This window comes from Pinus tabuliformis, chromosome 3_1, assembly GCF_031772625.1.
Source record: "Pinus tabuliformis cultivar Carrire ecotype Pingquan chromosome 3_1, CPIR1, whole genome shotgun sequence".
Taxonomy (NCBI): Eukaryota; Viridiplantae; Streptophyta; class Pinopsida; order Pinales; family Pinaceae; genus Pinus; species Pinus tabuliformis.
In genome coordinates this window covers 759,706,220-759,719,281 of record NC_142301.1, presented here as the reverse complement: position 1 = coordinate 759,719,281, position 13,062 = coordinate 759,706,220, and positions in this window count along the sequence as shown.

The window sequence follows — 13,062 nt, the reverse complement described above, 5'->3', positions numbered from 1 at the left end:
TTTTTTGCTATCTCTACGAAACGGGTAACAGTATCAGTTTCTGTTTCAAAGTTTACATTGTTTTTTAAAATACAAGACCTTTCGGCCTCATTTGATACTTCAAGCAACAAGTCTTCACAATGGACTTTATGGGTTTCAACAAATCCTCTTTGTTGTGACTCAATTCCTTTGAGTCTCTCCTTTTCCAACAAAGCAATATGTATTTGTTCAATTTCTCTGAACTCGTTTATTAACATGTCATTCCATTTCTTTTGCAATAGATTCCACATGATTCGTTTCCTTATTCTCCATCCATGTCTTCGGTCTTCATTCTCTTTCTCTTGTAGTCATTCCTCTAGTATATCCAACTGTGCTCTCATCACTGCGAGACTTATCTCACTTTCTTCATTACTCATCTGACCTTTCCTAAGTTTCTTCATGTTCATTTTCACTAATTCTTCAAACTCAAATCAATAAAAGAAAATATTTACCTCAATCAAATTCTAAAACTGACTCCTCTTCTTTTCCCTTTGCTTCCAATGTGCCTATGATTTTCCTTGTCTTATGCTTTCTTGATCTTTCTAACACTTTTAACTTGTGAGCTACAATCAGTCTTTACAATAACAAGTCTCTTTCTTGCTACACATGCCTCACTAAGCTTCCTCCTCTGAGCTCAGTCTTTTGGCATCTCTCTGGTTCTCTCCTCTGGAACCATATGAGCACTCCTTGCTTTAGGCTGATGCAAATTTTCTCACCTTCCTTTGTTGTTGCTCTGCGCAAAAATTATAAAGACTAACACTAAAAAATAATCATACTTCACGCAGAATCTTCTTCTGCTTTGATACCACTTTGATGCAGCAAAACTGCATCTTTTCAAAATTCCTCGTGGACCTATGGGTTATGAGCCCACATATACATCTTTGATGAAGCAGAGCTACACCCTTTAAACAAATCCAGACTTAAACTAATTAAACTCTTGTTTAATTAAACTAACAAACCCCGATCTATATCGTGGATCCCAAACAAATTAAATCCCAGTTCAATCCTTATCGCATTTGGAAATTAAATTAACTCGCGATCATTTTCCAAAGCGATATTCGTCGGATCTCGTACCTTCACAATGAACAGGTACGATCAATCCGGAATCCAACCAGATTAAACTCCGTGCATTTTCCGACGCGACTACCATCAGATCTGCCTCTTTCAAACCGACGGTCACAATTAACTGAGCTATTAACTCGGTTTTATAATATATCACATCCATTTTTAGAATTAACCTCCATGCTTGTGGGCATGAGATGACCATCAGATATAATGGATCTGTTCAATTGGACAATTTAGATCTTCTTCGGGTTTCTTCGTGAATTCGTCAGGTTTCTTCATTCCACCAAGTTAATTTAGTCTTTGTCCGCTAAGTTTAGTCTGTCTCTAAACTATATTTCTGTGACCTTGAAACATATCCAGACTATTAACGGTTCACCGTATTTAATAGAGGATTCAGCCTACGATTAAAGAATCAAATCACATAATAAAAATCACACAGAAACATGTTTTGAACTCAACACTCCTTTCATTCATAACAATAATTACACCAGTACATTCAGAAGATCTCGTGCTCTGATCTATTCACTCCACTACTTAGCTCTCTCTAACACTCTATAACACTATCCTCTAACAATCTTCGCCTGATTTACATTGCATTCTGGCCTCTCATCACAACACGCAGGTTCACAATTTATAGGAATAATTACATAATTATGGATTATACTAAATCCATGATTTTTCCCACAATTCACTCAACTAATTCCTATTCGAGGATCTCGTAATCCCTAAGATCTCTACGAGATCTACACATATCAATGATCCCTGATATTCTCACATAGTTGAGAATATTTCACAACTGAAAGCCTCACACATAGATTTCTCACTCAATCTATACAAGATTCCTAAAAATAATTAAAAACATCACCCCCTAAATCAACCAAATGAACAATAATATTCTGAGCAGGATGCTCCTACATCAATCTGTATTTGGAGTAATTTCCATGGCCTTCTCTTTTTCATCTTTAAAAATTTCTGAAAATTGCAAACCCCTTGGCTTTGTGGCCTGCCTCTTTTTCTTTTTTTCTGAGTTTTTTTTGCTTGTAGGAAGCTATTCTAAAAATGTCATGTTTTAAAACAAGTTGAACATCATAATGTTGTATTCTCATAACCTAAAACCTATGTCCACTAAAATTTTTCATGTTTTAAAAGAATGTGATCAACTAGACCTTCGCCAAATGTCTATGTTTACACATATTCTGGCAAATGTAAAGATACCTTTTATTTTTCTGTCCATGTTCATTTTTTTTAATTTACTCAGGGTATTTCCGATATGCTCCGGGATTTGATGGTGCCAAATGGGAAGAGGGAGGTTTGGTAGCCTCACCCATACTGGCATTGTTATTACCACCATGCTTGTAGCATCAAATTCTAGGAACCATGGGGTAATGAAAATCCCAACTCTACTCCAAAACCATTGCCCTTTGTTTAGAACTTTTTTCATATCGTGTTGTGTGTCAAATTGTACTATGAAGAAACCTTTGGAGCATGTAAAGATCTCAGTTTTCTGTCCAAGATGAAAATAACCACTCATATAATTCTTTAGGTCTCGGCCAAAAACCATTAAACTGTCATATCAATGTCTTAGATTGTAGATTAGCAAAATATGATTTTACTTGTAGGTTTTACATTCATAGTTGGTACCTTGTCCATTTGCTTAACAATATAAGGCCCTCATAAAGTTTGGATCAGATTAGCTGAAGCGATTGTCTTCCCTTTCATGCATTCTTGAATGAGATTGATCTATTAGGGTTTCTAGAATTTATAATAAGATATATGAACGTTGTAGCTCTACCTCAAAACCTCAAATTTAAAATTATAGTAAAATCCCTGGAGCACTTTTTCTTCGTATAAAAAAAATTGTATTTTTGCTAGTATTCCCATGTCACCAAAGGAACATCTAAAAAGGAAATACGAGGGCTTATCAATATCGAAGGTCAGAACTACGAAGTGTTTCAGATCTGCTGTAAATTGGTCCTTCGTCAATCCCATACTCTGAGAAAAGAGCCTCTACATGCAAGGAAATGATGGCCAAATCTGAGACGAGATCCAACTCTCAACCTCGTAATACATTTGCAGCCTGCAGCGATATATTAAAGACCATTGTTCCAGCCTCAGCGCAAGTGTGATCGAAACATACCAGCACACATTGGGATTTTTAATAAAAAAACAGATATTTACACAAACATAGAAAATTCATCAGATTGACTCACGAAATCCTATCTTCTTGATCCCTCGGTAGTCAAGATGGCATCATAGCAAAAGAAGGATCAATCTGGAGAAGGCAATGACAATGAAAAAAATTTGTCCGCGCACTAGAAAAATCTTGGAGGTTGATCGCCGCTCCATGGCGTCTCCACAAAGTGGGATCCGATGCTCTAGTTCGCAACAACGAAACAGGAGGATCCATAACCCAGAAAAACCCTAGAATCCATTGAGTCCTTACTTCTCAAATCATATAGCTGCTGCTACAATGATGGTTGTCTTGTTTCCCTCGATAGTGGTCTTGCGTTCTCGATGTAAATGGTTTTTCTAGCTCTAGTATGAACTTTTAAGGCAAAGGTGTGCTTTAGTCTCGAATGTAAACTCCCAAGTTTTTATTACCTCTGCCATCCCTGCTTTTTTGTTCTACCCTCTACCTAGAATAACCCCTCCTTCATCATCTTTTAATAGCTAGGATTAGCTAATCCCTCCGTGATCATCTTTCAATAACTAGGATTAGCCTTCAATTCCAGGTTCCTATGAACTCTTTTCTTTGAAGCTCGCTAGTGTCTTGTTTGTCACAATGGAATGCTCGGTTTCGTTTGGTGATCTCTAGGAAGAAGAAATAACGCACATCCATCTAGCTCTCAAGGAGTAATACATATACTCCTTGAATTAAAAAAAAAGAAGGAAATATTCTATAGTGTATTAATTATATGCATATGTTTCACATAATTATTTTAAAATAATGGCATTTTCTCCTTAAAAATTACCAGAATGCATCCTAAATTTAAGATAATATTTTTATTTGATAAATTTAGTTATAATGCACCACTCAAGGTCTTAAGTCATAATTCTTTAATTTTTTGTAAGTCAAAAATGTATTATTTATCTCTATTTTTAATTTTTATCTATTTTTCATGTCGAAAGCTTTCTAAATTTATTTTTATTATTAAATAAATAATATTTTTATTTACCTTTTTTAAAATTTTGTTTACCTAATTAATTCTAATATAAATTAACATTTTATTTTCCATAATCATTTATTTCTTTTATTAAGTCAATAATATTCTTATTTATTTTTTCTAATTAATAGTGGGCCTATACTATTATTTTTAATAAAAAAATAGTATTCTTTTTTTGGATAATAACTTATATAAATAATATTGTTGTTGTTGCCTCTGACGAACCTACCAAAACCTAGCACTTTCCAATGATTTCCACGACGAGGGTTGCTCCCCCTTCGTCTCGTCCTCCTTCTCAGGCTAACAAAGTTGTTGTCTTTTAGGCATTAGTGGCTTCTCTTCCAAAGCATTCACGGCCGACTAAAGCTCCTTCCAAATTTGTAAAGAGAAATGATGAAGTTAGAGATGTTACCATGCATGTTGGTGCGCATCAAGCCTCTCTGGCCTATTCTGAGCTAGCTATGATAAGGAAGTTTACTAGGATGTGGCCCTCTCCCGGATTTATGGAGATATGGATAGAAAAGACCCGGAGATCCATGATGAAGGAGAAATTTACCTTGTTTGCGGTTGGTAATGGTTTTTTTGCTTTCTTGTTCAATCTCAAAGAAGATTGGGATGTCATTTTTCGGAACACCCCATATTTTTTTGGATCTCAAGATATGTATCTGAATAAATGGACTTTATATTTTAACCCTGATGAGGATATTCCCATGACTATCCTAGTTTGGGTCAAGCTCCCTCTCTCTTATTGGAGTGATGATTGCTTAAGGGCCATCAGTAACGGGATGGGAAAATATCTGGACAAATATGAACCCAAGGGTTCCTAATTTTCCTGCACTAAGATCTGTGTGGAAGGTGATCTGGAAAAAGGTCTGCCAACTGATATCAATCTCACTTTGGGAGAATGGAAGCACAAGCAATTTCTAGACTACGAACAAATTCTATTTAAGTGTTGTCACTGCCATGAATATGGTAATTTTGTGAGGGGTTGCTCCAAAGCATCGCATAACAAAAACCTAGACAACTTAGTCCCTTAGGATAAGCAGTGGCAAATGCAAAAAAAGGCGGATCGAAAGGGAAAGGCTCGATGCAAAAACCACAAGGAATGAAAGGCAATAACATGATTTCTACTTCATCCAATCCTTTCAACGCTCTTCGTAATCAAAATGATGAGGAGGAAGGCCCCAATCCATCAATTGTGGATGAGGGTAAGGATAACAAGTTGGGAAATGAAGGGTCTTAGGAAGGAAAAATCAACGAAGAAAATACTCCAAAAGTTGAGGAAGCAAGGAAATCTCCACTCCAACAAGTGGCTTTGGGTCAGGATCTTAAGGGAAATCCTCCTTCCAATGTGGTCGAGGAGATAGCAAGGGTCGTCACTCGCCATATGGCATAATCCCTTTCATGGGTTGACGACGGAAGCAATCAAGAGACCAAGAGCTCCAAGAAAAAGGTAACAAAACAAAATAAAGTAAGGGAAAATAAGTAAAGCTTAATAAGAAGTTGGGAAATCAACCAGTTATCACATAAATAATCAATGGGAAAGGTGTGAAAAATCAGGAAGGAAATGATAGTGGGGTAATCTCAAACCCTCCTAATAAATGAAGATGATATCTTGGAACATCAGGGGACTAGGGAACCCTGTCAAAACCCTAGCTGTGAGAGATGCAATAAAGCAAGAATCACCTTGGATTGTATACCTATAAGAAACAAATATGGATGAAAAAACTATACTCAAGGCAAAGGAAGTCTTTTGGAAAGAGAGTTTGGGGACATTGCAAGCATCATGGGGGGCTTCAGGAGGGCTGTGCATATTCTGGATGAGTAGGTATTTTTCTCTCATCGAGGAAACTATGATGAAGTATTGGATCATGGTTTTATTAGAGGATAGAGAAATGGGAGAGAAAATCCCTTTTATAAATGTTTATGCTCCCATTTTGTATAATGAAAAGTCGAAATTTTAGGACTCAATGGAAGTTCTCAAAAATCAAAATTCTATTCTAGTGTGATAGGAGGGGACTTCAACAATATTCTAAGTCCAATAGAAAAAAGGGGGAGAGAAAATAGTTCGAGACTCATTTAGAGAAAGAATGTAAGATTTAATGGTTGGTTGGGATTTGGTGGATGTTGTTCCAAAAGTAGGGAAATGCACTTGGTCCAACATAAGAATAGGGTATCAATATCTAGTTGCTCATCTATATCGCTTCTTGATACATTGCAATTGACTCCTTAAAGGAGTAGATTGTGCATTGACAATAGAAGCTCGAGAGGAATCAGATCATCATCCAATCACACTAAGACTGGAAAAGGTTGAAAATCTTGGTCATATACCCTTCATATTTAATGTAGATTGACTACAATAGGAAGGAGTGAGGTCATTGGTGGTGTTGTAACTTGTATCTTTTTGTTTTATTCAAAAGTCACTAGAAAAATATTTTGAAAAAAGATAAGGCAAGTATATTGAAATCAAAATATAAAAGAAATGAAGAAATATATTGGATTTACAAAGGAAACAAGTGTTAAAGCATTAACATCGGACCCAAAATATATATGTTGCGTTTAAAAGTTCGGCGGGTCCGCAATGATTATGGACGGTTGGTTCCGCTAACAAGCATCGATTGTGATTTGCGATTGGGTTCTGGACCCGATATTATATATGCCATATTTTATAATGACGGCGGGTCTGAAACAACACAGAGTGCTTATATTATATGTATATGACCCTGCTGATCATGATCTGCGATAAGGGCCAGACCCGAATATATATATTATATTTAATGACTACGGCGAGTCCGAAAAGCCTTTATGTAGGTTCCTTTGCTGATTGCGATGAGCGATGGGGATTCCGGACCCGATAAGTTTATGTGCTATACTTTATAATTCAGCGTGTCTGTCTTATCGTGGGTTGTAAATATTTTTATTGATATTCATATATATTTTTTGTTTACGCTGTTTTATATGAATTTCTATTATAAAGGATTATAATAGAAAGGTTGGATCCGATAGTGATATATATTATGTTATATAAGTCCGACAGATCCGCAAGGCATATGAAAAGCAGATTTCAAGTTATAAGGCAGGTTTTTGGGTGGAGCAAAAATGGTAAATGGTTTTATTGGAGCTCACCCGATCCCACTCAGCATTCAACACGTAGCAGCCAGGTGGAGAGAGGAAACCACCCATTTCGGGCGGGTATTCTCTGGGCTTATGTCCCACCCGAAAACCTTTGTAGACCGTCTGATCTGAAAAGCGCAGATCTACGGTGGGATGAATCGGTGAAAAGGTATACCTCGGAAATTGTGCAAAGCCCGTATTGAAAGTGGAAAAAGCATGTTTTATAATATATTTTCATTATAAAAGGTTTACAATAGAAAAGCGCAGGTATAAAGGATTTACACATAAGTCCAACACTTCCATAGTTATGCGACTTAAGGGTGCATAAGCTAAGTTTTACAGTGATTATTGGGCCGATTGCGATTTGTGGCGGAAGTCTATGGAGAGTTGTACGGGTGGATTTGACGGATTTATAAAGCAAGATTAACTCTTTTGAGTTCCGTATTAATCAAAGGTTTGCGTTAATTTCTTTGTGTAAAGCAGAAAATCAGGGTTAGAGCCAAAGCTGAAGAGGAAGACAATCCGGTATGTTTCTTTGCATTTTGACCAATCAGAATGCCCATGTAAGCTCAAGATTACATAAACTAAATGTATTTCACTATGGCTAAAACAAATTAAGCATCATTAGGGCATTTGCGGAGGAATTCGATAGTGGATCAATAGAGAAAGCCATCAGTTATCATCCCCTTCTGAATCCAATTATGTTCTTGTTATTTCATGTTCTTGGAGGTGTCTTTTACCCTCTATAAAATTCTGTAATAGTTTTTACTTCATATAGTTAGAAAAGCAGTTAGATAGTTTGGGCAATTTCAGAAATCAACAATTGTTCCACAATGTATAAAAGGAGGAAAATTTACTAAGAAAGGGCTCGAACTTTGGAGAACCCATAGACTAGGCCACTGTATTCCTAATATCGTCGTTGATTAATGAAAGAATCAGAAGTTTCCATGAGTTGTTGCATATAATTTTGTAAGCTTCTCTGTCATGTGTCATGCTAAGTTTTCTTCTTTTCAAGTATAGTAATGAAGCTGCGGGTCTTTATTTGCCTATGTAGATAAAGTTAAAATTCCTTAAAAGAGCGCTCCTATACTTGAAGTCCTCGCTTCCTTTCTATGTTATAGAGAATATTTTATGTGAAATACTAGCATATTGTTTATGATTCAGTTCTCATTATCATAGTTCCTCTAAGTTACAGATAGTAGTTTCTGTGAAAGATCAACATATTATCTTTAACTTCTCCTTCAAACTTTCTTCATTCATCATTTATATCTAGCAACAAATGGCATTCTAAGATGTTCTAGTCGTACATGTATTAAGAGTTAAAGACCAAGATTTCTAGGTCTTTCATTTAAGAACACAACAAACAATAAGTGATAGTAAATAATATTTATTAATGTCTTAAGCACAAATTCCCCATAGCCAGGAAATTGGTTTCTTAAGGAACAACAGGTGGAGAAAGCCTGGCTCATTCCTGTCCAAGGTTCCTCGCACTTCGTTTGGGAATAAAATATTTGTAATGTGAGGTAGGCCTTAAGGAAATGGCTAAAAGAGAGCTATCAATCTCATAGTAAAAAACAAAGAGATAAGGTTCAACAATTAGAAGAGCACTACAAAATGATGGAGGAAGCTCAAATAGAGGAAAAGCATCTGCTCCAAGAAAGATATATTACCCAAAAAATATTCTCCTTATGTAGACAAAAATAAAAAAAATTGGCGCTTAAAGTCTCATAGTCTAGGTTGCAAGTCAAAGACTCTAGCATGTCCTTCTTCTATAAGCAAGCCAAAGCACAAGAGGTGAGAAGCAGGATCAAAGAAATGGTGCCTGAAGGATGACAAAAGGTAAGCTCTTTTTAGGAGATCAAGGAGGAGGCTCCCATCTTCTTTAAATATTTACTTAGTGCAAAACAAATTCCTCTAGATCGAGCTTCTGAATTTCTTCACTCAATGCCTCAAGCGATATCTCCTGCCATCAATCAAAATTTTTTACCTGAGATAAGTGAATCAAAAGTTAAAGATGTCATCTGGTCTTTAGATCCTGAGAAAGCTTCGGGCCCTGATGGGATTTCAATAAGCTTCTATCATATCTTTTGGTCAATGAAAAAAAAAAAACTACGAATGTTGCATCACTCCAGAATAAAAAGGAAATTGGGAGGAGGCACAAATTCTTCCTTCTTGGTTCTCATCCCAAAGGAAACAAATCGGATCAACTTCTCAATATTTTGGCCAATCTCGTTGTGAAATTCTTCATATAATATCCTAACAAAAGTCATTGAAAATTGAATAAAGCCTTTTCTCCCTACATTCATCTCAAAGAATCAGGGTGGTTTCATGCAACAAAGGAACATTTTGGACAATGTTATACTGGTTCAGGAGGCCATTCATTCAAGCAAGGAAGCAGGAGAAGCATGAATGGTAATAAAATTGGATACGACTAATGCTTTTGACCGAGTAAATCGCTCTTTCCTCTATCTTGTATTAGAAAAGTTGGGATTTTGCAATGAATATATCCAGTGGATCAAAACTTGCATAGGATCTCCTTAGATCTCACCTCTAGTTAACAACATGTATGCTCCCTTCTTTGTAGCCTCGAGAGGACTCCATCAAGGATGCCCTATGTTGCCTCTTCTATACATAATTATGGTGAAGTCCCTTAGTAGGAATCTGGAAGTTGTCGGGTTGGAAGGGGATCTTACTAGATTATGTATCACGAGAAATGTCAGAGATATTAACCATTCCCAGTTTGTAGACGATACTCTTCTTCTAGGAGGAGCCTTAAGAACCATTGCATTAAGGTTTGAAAAAGTGTTAGATTCCTATTTACATGTCTAGAGGAGTTCTTAACAAGTTGAAGTGTCGGTTGATAGGATGGAATTGCTTTGAGCCCACTTTGCAGGAAATATCTTGTCTCTTGGGTTTCCCAATCTACAAGGACTGGAATTCTTTTACTTATATCGACATTCCAATTTCCTTCAAGCAATTGTTGGGAGACGAATGGGAGCCAATTCTATAAAAAATTAAAAAGAGAGTCCAATCTTGGGGACTAAGATGGTTGAATATGGCAGCGAGAGTGATTCTTATTATATCAGTTCTTTCATCTTTGTCGATGTACTTGGGTTCAGGATTATTAGCTCTGAAGAAGATAATCCAAAATATCAATAGCTTAATCAGGAAGTTCTTATGGCAGGGTGGAAAAATGAATGAAAACAAATTCCACCTAGTGAATTGGAGTATGGCTAGATTGCCAAAGAATTTTGGAAGTCTAACTATCAAAGACCATGAATATATGAATTTGTCTCTCAAGGCTAAGTTGGTATGGAGACTACTTACAGACACCGATGAATGGTGGAGAAAGGCCTTCACAAGGAAATGTTTTCATAAGAATCAACTGCTTTGGCTAGAAGGCGAGATATGTGAAGGGAAAGGAACCAAAATATGGAATTTATGCAATTGAAAGGCTCCCTTCTTGTTGGAGCATTTGAGATGGTAGTCAGGCAATGGAAAATGCATTCATATATGGAAGGATCACACCCCCTCGACTGAATTAGCTTCATCAAATTAAGGGGTTGAAGAACTTGCTAAATGGTTGGAAGAGTAGGGTATAACCCATCTAGATGATATCTCCAGTTGGGATGGAAAGGGAATATGGTGTGGATGGAGAAATATATATTTCCCAAATCATATCCAACATCATTGGCATGATCTACTAAAACATTTGAAAGGTTTTGTGTCAATCACAACACACAAACTAGACAAACATATATGGTTGGGAGGGAAAATTCAACACTACACTGTGAAGGAAGGATATTCTCTCCTCCTTTAAAACCTCCCTTCCCCGCCTCCTTCAAGGTTGTGGTAGAAGATCTGGAATAGGGATGGGCTACCAAAGGTCAACACTTTCTGTTGGAAACTAGGGAATGGGAAAATCTTCACAACAGAAAATATTAGAAAGAGGAACATCCAGGGCCCTTATCAATGTGTTCTCTGTGGGAAGGTGGAGGAAAGTATCAAGCATCTTTTTTTTTCAATGCACCTTCTCCCTGGAAACCTGGAAAATCACTCTTTAGTTTCTAATTCAAATCCACTCCATACTAATGGAGTGGTATGAGATGTTCATCCACTAGCGATCTCAATATCCTTTCAACGGAAGAAAAGACTCCATAATCATGAGATGTTGGATGGTAGTTCCAAAAGATCTTTTTTGGCCACTTTGGTTATGTCGCAATCAGGCAATTTTCCAAGACAACAAAATCTCTCCTACAACAACAACTATAAAGGAATGCAATTGCTTTTTGAGGAAATTTTTGTTAGGGCATTTGATGATTTGGATTTGGAAACCCTTAGGAGCACTAGAAAAGATTAGCTTAAGATAAACAAAACTTAAGATCATATTGTCAGCTTCAAGACCTATAAAATTCCCTCATGCATTAGGCTATTCGGGGGAAGATTGGTAGATTGGAAATGAAGCTTGGGTCGGCCGCAACATTTTTTCGATGGTGCTTCGAAAGGTAACCCGCGAGAGGCAGGAGTGTGAGGGGTGATCTATAACTCTGATGGAATAATTGAAACAACGTATGCATGGGGCTTGGGGAACACAACAAATAATCAAGTTGAAGCTTATCGGTTTGGAAAGGACTTAAGATAGCTATATCCAAAGGTAAAAAATAACTAAGTATTGTTGGAGATTCAATGGTCATCATACAAAGATGTTCCAAGATCAAGAAACAATCAGACTCTGAACTCTCTCCTATGTTCCTCCGAATAGGGATTCTCCTAAGTCAATTTGAATATTCTAATATTTTCCATGTTAAATGAGAAAATAATCAGAAGGTAGATAATTATGCCAATAGAGGCATTGCTTTAGATCAAGGAGTTTTGATTTTAGATCAAACATATATTCAAATATGTCTTATTCCATGAAAAATCATATAAGAGACATGACTACAAGAATAAAAAGGAATAAATGACGCATTAAAGGAGATTGATCACACCAACCTAAGTATTGCTTCGAGGTATGGCAGGACCCTCTTGAGAGTCAGAGTAGGCAAATGGGATGTTTCAATTATAGATGGAGAGATAAAGTATTAAATGTCATGACAATGACCAAGTGGAATACAATTGGATTAGTATTAAATGCCAAGACTAGGGAAGACACACTAGGTACTTCACCCCAACTACAAAGAGTGGTAGTAGTTCAATCGGTTAGAAAATTGGTGGTTGCAGGTATGACGATTTGTATTGAATCTGATCAACAACCATGGTCATGCAGTGTGAAAGGATGGGTGCAACACTCGACAAGGAGCATAGAATCATATTAAGGCGATTTAAAGGAGACTAATCGTGCCAACCTAAGTATTGCTTCGAGGTATGGTAGGACCCTCTCGGGAGTCAGAGGAGGCAGATGGGATGTTTCAATTATAGATGGAAGAATACAATATTAAATGTCATGATGATGGCCAAGTGGAATACAATTGGATTAGTATTAAATGCCAAGACTAGGGAAGACATGCTTGGTACTTCACCCCAACTGCGAAGAGTGGTAGTAGTTCAATTGGTTAGAAAATTGGTGGTTGCAAGTATGGTAGATTATGTTGAATATGATCAACAACCATGGAAGATCATTTAGCGTGAAAGGATGGGTGCAACACTCGACAAGGAGCATAGAATCATATTAAGACGATTTAAAGGAGACTGATCACACCAA